The sequence below is a fragment of the Nicotiana attenuata genome, unplaced genomic scaffold, assembly GCF_001879085.1.
Source record: "Nicotiana attenuata strain UT unplaced genomic scaffold, NIATTr2, whole genome shotgun sequence".
NCBI lineage: Eukaryota > Viridiplantae > Streptophyta > Magnoliopsida > Solanales > Solanaceae > Nicotiana > Nicotiana attenuata.
The window spans coordinates 271,137-281,567 of NW_017670759.1; the positions used below are offsets into that span (position 1 = coordinate 271,137).

At 40.2% G+C, this 10,431-nt stretch overlaps 1 long non-coding RNA gene across 1 annotated transcript; it reads left to right on the forward strand.

Annotated features, from left to right (window-relative positions):
• Positions 1-2,774: 2,774 nt before the first annotated feature.
• On the forward strand, positions 2,775-4,407 carry LOC109243070. The gene is made up of 3 exons (XR_002070485.1): positions 2,775-3,149; positions 3,267-3,335; positions 4,148-4,407. It is a non-coding gene; the product is annotated as an uncharacterized LOC109243070 (long non-coding RNA).
• The last annotated feature ends 6,024 nt before the right edge of the window (positions 4,408-10,431 follow it).

A 10,431-nucleotide genomic window follows, 5' to 3' on the forward strand; every position in this document is an offset into this window, starting at 1 on the left:
TCTCAAGTTCGAAACCCACTAGGTGCAAACAATTTCTGAGGGCCATCGGACTGGGTAAAACCTGAATTAACCGTGGTGCACTTGCGGGAAACTCCTTGCCGAGGGCCTGTGCACCCCCGGGATTAGTCGGGGCTCTTAGAGACTCGGACACCCGGTGCAAATAAAAAAAAAAAAATACCCTAAGATCTTTTACTATGAATCTCCACAACCACTTCCCCAACAAAGCTCTGTTGAATACCCTAAGATCTTTTACTCCAAGTCCACCCCACTTCTTTGGGGAAGTGACTGTCTGCCAATTCACTAGATGAAGCTTTCTAGTTCTATCCGCCGCATCCCAAAGCAAATTCCCTTGAAGCCGCTCCAATTTTTCTGCGATGCTCACAGGAGCTTGCAACATGGACAAGTAATAGGTGGGCATACTCGATAAAGTGCTTTTTATAAGCACTTCCTTACCGCCTTTTGACTAGTACCGTTTCTGCCAGCCTGCTAATCTTTTTTCAACCCTTTCGATCACTGGATTCCAAACCGTAGTATCCTTAAGTGAGACCCAAGTAATTAGTGGGAAGAGAGCCCACCTTACATGTGAGAACATAAGACAAATCATCGATGTTAGCAACCTCACCCACCGGGAAAATCTCACACCTGCCGAGGTTGATTTTGAGTCCTGATACTATCTGAAACCACAGCAGGACCTGCTTCAGGTAGGTCAACTGATCTATATTGGCATCATAGAAAATCAGGGTGTCATCCGCAAAAAGCAAATGAGAGACTCTTCGGGCACTGAGCGCCCCGGCGGAGCTGAGAATCCTCTCAAGAAGCCTCCGCTTGCCGCACAATTCATCATTTTACTCAGAGCATCTATCACTAGAATGAATAGCATGGGGGATAGGGGGTCACCTTGCCTGAGACCCCTGGAGCTGCCAAAGAAACCACACGGGCTATTATTAACCAGGACAGAGAATCTGATTGAGGAAATGCAGAACTTAATCCATCCCCTCCATCTTACCCCAAACCCCATCCGCATCATAATGAAATCCAGGAACTCCCAATTGACATGGTCGAAAGCTTTCTCAAGGTCCAACTTGCATAGTAATCCGGGTTGTCTATTTTTCCTTTTGGAGTCTACAAGTTCATTTGCCACCAAAGCAGCGTCCAGGATCTGCCTACCTTCCACAAGCGCATTCTGGGAGGACGAAACAGACACGTCAAGAACCTTCTTGAGTTTTGATGGATAGCACTTTAGAAATAATCTTGTAAATGCTCCCCACGAGACTAATAGGCCTGTAGTCTCTGATACATGATGCACCTTCTTTCTTAGGCAACAACAACAACAACAACAACAACAAACCCAGTTTGATCCCAACAAGTGGGGTCTGGGGAGGGTAGTCTATACGCAGACCTTACCCCTACCTAATGCAGGTAGAGAGGTTGTTTCCAATAGACCCTCGGCTCAGGAAGGGAAAAAAGAAGAAGAGGAAAGCAAGGGAGGAAGAAAGATGGAAGATAAAAGAAAAAGGGAGAGATAAAGGATAAGTGGTACCAAATAATAGCAACAAGGAATACTATACCTGAGGCGAACAAAACCACATAACATAATAAAATCTAAGAATATGAAGGGACATGCATACTACTAAGACTATCGGTGAACAACTATAAACTATCTACTAACCTTCTACCTTAATCCTCGACCTCCACACTCTCCTATCAAGAGTCATGTCCTCAGTGAGCTGAAGCAGCGCCATGTCCTGCCTAATCACCTCTTGCCAATACTTCTTAGGCCTACCTCGACCTCTTCTCAAACTCTCCATGGCCAACCTCTCACACCTCCTAACTGGAGCATCAATGCTTTTTCTCTTAACACCTTCTTTCTTAGGCACAATGGTAATAAAAGAAGCATTGATACTTCTCTCGAAAACACCATTCACGTGGAAGTATTCAATGGCTTCCATCAAATCCCCCTTAATGGCGTCCCAATAGAGCTGGAAGAAGGCCAAGGAGAAACCATCAGGCCTGGGAGCCTTATCACCAGCACAACTCGACACAGCCTCGTGATAGCCCTCTTTAGCCACTCATTGTCTCCCTTCCCTATGTGGTTAAACTCTATTCCCCCCAAAGTAGGCCTCCAAGTAACTTCCTCTTTGTATAAGTTCTCATAAAACCCCACAATCGCCCCTTTTACCTCCTCCCCTCCCTCAATCCTCACCCCATCCACAACTAAGGACTCTATGAATCTTCACATATAATTGGTCTCGATTTCTTAGTTTTGTGTCTCTAAGAATATTAAACTTTTATTATTTTATAATTTTAAAGTATTTATGTATTTATTTATGAAGGAGTAAATTTTAAATTACTATAATGTAATTTATTGATTATTATTTAGTTTTACGAAGGTAATTATGTATAGTTGATAATATTTTTTAAAAATTTATTATTTATTTAAAAGTTAAGACATTATAATTGATTTGTATCTTATAATAATTTTAACACCATTGCATTATTTATACTTGAAAAAACATGTTAGATATTTTATTTTTTACGAGTTTTTTTATCTTTTTATTTAATTAAATTTTTTATGTACTTTTTATTGTCCGCATTATTATACTATTTTGTAAATTAAAGATTAAAATATGCTGTTTATTCAATAATAAAACTAGTACCTGTTAAATGTTGAATTTAAAAACAAAGTAAACAAAATTAAAAAAAAAATATACAAACAGAGACCATATATGTTTGCATAATTGCTAACCTAAAGTTAGCGAATTGTTAGACCCCAAACGGCCGAAACCTCAAAGCCCTAACATATTGGGGATTCTAAAATTGGCTCCATCTTTTACCAAACTTAGTCTAATTTTAGTCAAATTTGATTTCCATCACCGCAATATATTCCCTCTCTGCAAATTGTGGTTCCGAAAAAAGCTATGTATGGAGAGTATGAGAGATTTAGAAGGAAAAGATTTTGGCGGTAAGAATTTTCGGATTCCCTCTTCCTAATTCTAAAATTAAGTTTCCTTTATTAGTTAGAACCCAACAACCTAATTTTGCATTACGCTTTGGCAATTTTATTGGAAATTTAAGAAAACAAGGAAAGGGAGGCAAGCTATTGGAAGAACATTGATGTAGGGTTCAGACTCTTGGTGAGGCTTTTGCAGGTTCTTATCTGTCTTCTGTTTAATTTAATATATACTATGTAAATCTAATTATTTATAGTCTGATAGTTAAAAAAAGTATTTTTGTGTTTGATTTAATAATCTCCCTCTTTGTGATAGGTTTTCGATGACTCACATGAAGATCACCAACAATCATTATCACCGATTTCAGTTGTTCACAAAAATAAGGTGAGTTTTAGATCAAAGTTACGAGTTAATTGCCCATGTGTTATAATCTCATATTTGAGAAAAATTTGTGGGTGTTTAGCTATTGATATATTAGATATATAGCAAATTACGTAGTGTGGCTATAACATATTTGAGTTGTAGTGCAAACTTATTTCGAACAGTAGCTTTATAGCTCACTTAGAATGCATTTGTGGAAAACTACATTCCTACTCATCTCCACCATTCCTTTATTTCTCTTCTATTTAGATAAATGCAAAATCCAGTCTTATATCACCATCAGATTAATTATATTTATTCTTATTTATTCTATTGATTGGAGAATTGAGATTATCTTATAAATTTGTGAAACTCAGTTCTTTTCGGTTACTAGTTTTTCAGAATGAGAGTTATAAGTTGTAGTTTTGGCCTGGCTTATTTCTTTGTAATTTTTGCCTCTTCAGCTTTAGTTTAGTTTGAAATAAGTTCTGTCATTGTTTGATTGAAGTATGCTTAATTGTAGCTACTTTTTTTAATTGATGTTCACTTGTCTGTAAGCATTTTAAGAATTGATGGGTCTATATTGGATGATATCTTTGTGATTTGTAAATAGTGACGCTTTTAGTTCAAAAGAACTTTTACAATGTTGTCACAGAAGGAGCTCTAGTATAAATGTGCTGTCAATGTTGCCTCCAAACTTTTGCTTGTAATTTAAAGTTCTTATGCTATTTTTGTAGAAGTGTGCGATATTTTGGGTCTATATAGGCTTCGTCTTGTTGATTTTATCTTGTATTCTATATAGGCTATTTATTACATACTTTTAATTCTCTTTGCAGAACTTCTGAAGGATGTAAGATCAATTATTGCAAGGAATACTTGGCTTGTGATGGATCCGTAAAGCCTTGCTTCAGAATTTATTCTAGAATTTAAGGGAATTCATTCAGATTAGAAGTGAATTTGACATAGTTCCATGTTAAAATTACTTTATCTTTTATGATTTAATTTGAATTACTTTTTATTTGAGATTCAGGTCATTTGATTTGAACTCTTAACTTGTAAGGAGAACCCTTATTATGTCAGTTACCATGTTCTTCAAATACAACGTGAGAAGAAAATTTTTATTTTTCACATTTGTTACATTGTGTGTAAAGATTGACATTTATGAATGTACGAATCAAATTAAAATGTATGAGTCACGATGAAAAACTAAGTAAAAGATTATTATTTATATTTGAGAAGTTTGATATGCAAATTTCAAAGTGACATTTTAGAAGATTTAAAAAAATGTCATTAATTTATTTGACATTCACCTAAATGTTGTAAATTTTTTATTGACAGTTACTAAAATGTCGTAAATTATAATGCGACATTTCTTAAAAGATGTGAATAAATGTCATAATCATTTTACCAACATTATTCTAAATGTCAGCAATTTTAAGTGAGGTTTCAAAAATGTCATAAATAAATGTCGTAAATTTCTTACCGACATTTATGCAAATGTCGGAAAATTCCGACCCCAAAATTTACGACATTTGATACAAATGTAAATTAAATGTCGGTAAATAAATTTGTGACATTTAAGCAGCATTATGCGACATTTATTTAATGTCGTCGTATCCTTACTTTCTTGTAGTGTTGTCATCATAACATTTCTTTGCCTCTCATATTATATATAAATAGATTCTACTATGATCAAACTACAAATTATAATTGCAACTAAATTAGACTAAGAGTAAATTGCTACAAATTGTATCTAATGGTTTAAAAGGCACTAGGGTAGTGACCTTCACCTAGGTGGCTAATTGACGGATAATTGCATCTAAGGCACAATTGACATGATTGGGGAAATATGGTATAACCATTGCTCAATACTACCCACTCTACACCTCTCGGTAGAAAGAGTGATTTTACCCAATTGACTCTCTCGAGACCAATTGGGTATGCATGTTTGCCCGAGCAACTAGGGTTCAAGTACGGTAATTACTCTCTTGAGGTTTAACCCTTTAATTGGGACTATCAAATCTCTTGAGTCCATCCCAATTCCTTGTTGAGTCAATTTTGGAGATTTAGGCTCTCTTTCTCAAGAAGAGCCAAGTCAACTTAGCACAAACTAGTGTTTGCAACCACTAATTCATAAATTAAACCATAAAATTGACCCAAATAATAAACACCCATAATCAATCTAACCTTAAATCACAACACCCATCAATTACCCACACTAGGGTTGAGCCACAACCCTAGCTAATGGGTTTAGCTACTCATGCTTGAAGATAAAATCAAAAAAATAGATGAAGAGAAAGACATAATATTAAATTACTAAAGTAAATATAATGATTCAATTGCTAAAACTATGTTAAAGTGCCCAAAATGGCTACAAAATAGCTTCTCACGAGCGCAGCTAATGTCTGATAATAACTGGTTACCCTAAAAATGGAAACATATTCTATTTATACTAAGCTGGAAAAACTGGACAAAAATGCCCCTGCGGGGTCAGTGCGGGCCGCACAAAATGGACTGCGGCCGCACTAGGCTCTTGGACTTGAAATCTTGGCTCTCTGAACTCAAGCTTCGCGGACCGCGCAGAATGGACCGCGGCCGCGGAGGTCTCTAATGCGGTCCGCACAAACATGACCGCGGACCGCACTGGCTTGAACCTTGGCAAATTACATCTCTCTGAACTTTTCTTCCGCGGACCGCACAGAATGATGCTGTAGCTGCGGTGTCTTCAGTGCGGACCGCACAATATCTACTGCGGCCGCACTGCTTTGATGCCTTGAAAAACCAGTCTCTGAATCTCCCTACTTGTGCAGGTTTCATTCCTTTTGAGCCGATATTTGACATCCCGTCACTTTGTTGATCAAACCTGCAATCAAGCACAACTTATAAGCCTTTTGGGTCTATTTTGTAAGAATTTATACTCAAAGCGTAAGCAAGAAGGAGCATGAAACACGTCAAAATCCCTAGTTATCAACTCCCCCAAACTTAAGCTTTTGCTTGTCCTCAAGCAAACAAAATATGGCCCATCCCTTAAGGGAAAATCCAAAAAATTTCAGCTATCCTAAAGTAACCTCAACTAGCCTCAATTGGGACTAACAATTGCCCTCAATACAAACGGATCATTAACAACATTTTAACTTTTGAAAAACCATGGATCAAGTGCGACACAAGAGTATCAAGAGTTGACTCAACACATCAAGGAACTCTTTCAATTACTTTGGTCATTGTGGAACCCAAACTCACACTTACTCAACTCTCCCTAAGCAAACCTCACCTTTAGAATAGTGGCACATAAAACGAAGTTAATGGGAATTCACTCATCTCTCTCAAGGAAAGGTCACAAATCCGGCTCTAGGTACTATATACTTGCCCCTTATGTAAGTATCCACTAATGTAAGCTTCATTCAACTCAAGATCATATAGGGCTTTTGTGGAGTCATTGTGAAGGCTTTTGGTTTAGGGTAGGTCATGTTTTTGTTCAAGTGGGTTCCATCTTCCCTTAAGCACTTCTTTTGATTCATTTGGCACAATTCATTTGACTCTTTGAGTCATTTCACTTCTTTCTAAGGGGTTAGAGAGACACATTGTCACTCTTTCTTATGCATTTCAAACCTTTTCTCCTTTTTCAACTTTTCACACCTTTCTTTCTTTTTCATTGCTTTTCTTGAATCCCTTTTTATTCTTTTTCACATTGATCTTTCTTTTTGACTTCTTTTGCTTTACTTTCTTTTTCATTGCCTTTCCTTTTCTTCACTTTTGTGCCTTTTTACCACTTTGTTACAATCCTCGCCTCTCCCCCCAAACATATACTTTTGCCAAGTGCTAAAGGAAAGATTTGGGTGCCAAGAGAGGGTATCTTTTAGAACGGGTATAGGCTTGTATCATGGTTCTTGAAAGAAAAAGGTCTAAGGCTCAAAATGGTTGACTAGGGATATTATTATTGGTAGGCTATGGAATTGTTCAATCTATCATTTGGATCAAGGAGAGCCTATAATCACGCCTCAAGTCAAAATTCACTTAGGATTTCGCCTCAACAAACATTCAGGGCAAGTTCTAGACCAATGGCTCGGGACTTGGACTCATAATTCAATTACTCACCACACAGGATGGGGGACTGCTAAGAAGATAGAGTCGGGGGCCCACGATGACCTTAGATACTATTTGAGCACACAATGGTCCCGAAAAACCACTTGATGATTATCTGTCAATACAAGAGTCTCAAGGCCACGACTTTCACCATCCTAGACACAACAACTTGTTTTTGACTATAAGATCAAAGGCAAATGTGCTAGGCCCAAGTGAAGCTTTGCTTGAGGTACCCTTAACTACAAACTACTAAAAAAAAAAAGAAAAACGGACTCAAACCCTTAAGAAGGTTGTCACGCCATCTATCATTGGGAAGAGCCACCCGGTTCACGCAACACTTCACCTTTGGAAAGAACCGTGGCATTAAGAAAACCAAAGGCTTATTGCTAATTTCAAAAACAAGAAGCTACGAATCACAAATAAGAAGCTAAAAATGAAAAAAAAATTGCGAAAAATAGAATAAATATATACAAGAGGGGATTTGAATATACAATAGACGTGATGAATATATACAATGAAATGTAACTTTATATACAGACCAGAGGAAAGATAAAAAGTGCGATAAAAGTAACTAAAAATAAAATTATACACAGACCAAATGAAAATAAAGAAAGCATAAAATGGTATCAATATATACAGTCATCCAAAAACAAAAATGAAGGGCGCAGCCTCTCGAATAAAAGCTGGCATTGTCCTCAATGCCAACTAATCCAAATAAGCATCAAAAAGAGAGAAAAAGGATATAGAGGGCTCCCTAAGACGTGTCTGTCTGCATCGGATCATGGGTGATCCCTGGGTCCTCTGTGTGCTCAGGAACCTCAGACTGGCTCCTGGTGGTCTGCTCTGCTGCTACTGGGACCTGGGCCTGGACCTGGACAGGCTCTGAAACTGGTACATCCTGTGGCTGACTAAAGGAAGCCTCCGGTGGGTCCGCCAACTGGATGATGACATCATCTGCTCTAGGGATCGTCCTCCTCCTCTTTGGAGGCCTCTAGGTTTGCTCCAGTTGTGGCTCAGCTTACGGAACTGGGTCCTCAAATAAAAGGTCTAAAGGCAGCTGGTCGGCCTTCAACTTGTCAATATCTGCGCGCAGCTCCTTCACGGACTCCTTGGAAGCCCGTGTCCTTCGCAGCTTCTTTTGCTCCTTAGCAAGCTCCTTGAGAGCCTTGCTATGCGAATCAACTGCCTTTGCCAAATGCATCCTGAGTGTTGAGGATTTTCTTCTGGTTCTCAAGAATTTCCTTCAAAGCATCCTCTATTGATTGTGGGACCTGTGCTGGCTGAGGTGCCGACTGAGCTGCAATGGTGGTGGTCAAGGTGGACAACTTGGATGAAGCAGTATACATCCAGTTGTTGATACTCTGAAGCGTCTGGCTCAATCGGTGGGCAGTGATAGGATGAGCCTGGGAAGATGGGATCTCCGGGCCTGCTGATATGGAAGGGCCAGGAGGAATGGCTGAAGATGCGGACGGTCAGGGAGGCAAATCAGCAGCAGTGGAAGTGGGCTCAGCAGGGACCTCTACCACAACTAGCTCTTCAGACAGGCCAGTTGGGGCAGAAGTAGGGGCTTTGTAGTTCTTGTCCTTGGGGTTGTCATTCCCCTTCAAGCTATACCAGGAGAACGGGGCTGTCGCCTTGACCTTGATGTCGTAGGGCTTCTTGTCCACCTCCAAGTCCCGAAAGTACATAGTGAGGGTGCTAGGGAAAGGGTAGTTCCGATCATGCTCTGCTCCTACTAACGAGATAATGCGGGACATCACATTCCCCACATTTATGGGGTATCCCGCCATAATCGAAACAACCAAAACAGCCCAGTGGAGAGGAAGGGTTTGGTCATGTGTTGTAGGATCCAACCGGATGCAAACAAATGTCTCCCAACCCCTCGCCTCAAAATTCAAGGTCCTCCGCAATATTTTGACCTCAGCAGTCAACCAATCAGGAAGGGTACCTGGGATTGCCAGGTACTGAGCTAACCATGGACGGACCTCCTCGCCCATCTCCAACTTCTCCATATACAAAGTTTCATCCTCCTCATTGAAGCCCAAGTATTCATTGAGGTATTTCCCATCAAACAACACTGTCTTATTGCGAACCTTGGTCACTTTGGAGCCCTTTTTGATGTGGGCTACATTGCAATAGAACTCTTTGACCATGTGTTTGTTGGCGTCCACACAGTCATATAAAAAGTACTCCCAACCCACTCTAGTTCTGAATTGTCTCTGCACGTCAGGGTTGTGGGGTAATAGATCTCTGTCAATGAAACTCCGCTCCGGTATCAACTTCCTCACCGGCCACCACTCCCTAAACTTGTGGTATGCCACCTGGCTCACAAATCTATCCTCCCAAACATCGGGCTTTCTAGTTCGGGCGATGCCCCCCCTCCCCACCTGAGGCTCACCACCCTCAGCTATCTCCTTATCCCCTTGTACCTCCTCCTCACCTCCGTCTGCACTCTCCCCGGATAATGAAGCTATGGGGGAGGTGGAGTATTCACCACTGCCGGCTGCTGAGCCCTCAGACGACTCAGTGGGAACATGCTCTGGTGCTTGGGCAGTGGGTGATGGTGGAGAGGTATCTCTTAGCCTGAATCTCTCCGGCCAGTCTTCAACATATTCTGGCACGGAGTCCGAAGAAATATCCCTTGACGGTTGGTACTCACTCCCCGAGGAATGGGAAGCAGCTTTGTCTGCAGCTTTGATTAGTTTTCTGGTCTTTTTTATGTTTTCCCGAGCTTAGGGAGTGAGTTTTATCATCTTCTTCTTCCCTCCCCGGGAGGGTTCTCCTTTTCCCGGTTGTTTTGAGCCTTTTCCTTGTTGTCTCACCATTGTCTGCAAACATCATTCAATGTATTTGTTAGTATCAATCAAGGCAGTTCAAGTTATTGCAGCAGAACAAATTGCAAAATAGAGTCACAGTATTGCAGACAGTTGCAGAAATTGCCCAGTACGGACCGCACAAAATGGTAGTGCGGCCGCACAGGGACCTCCGCGGACCGCACAGAAACGACCGCGGTCCGCACAATTGGGGGGGGGGGGGG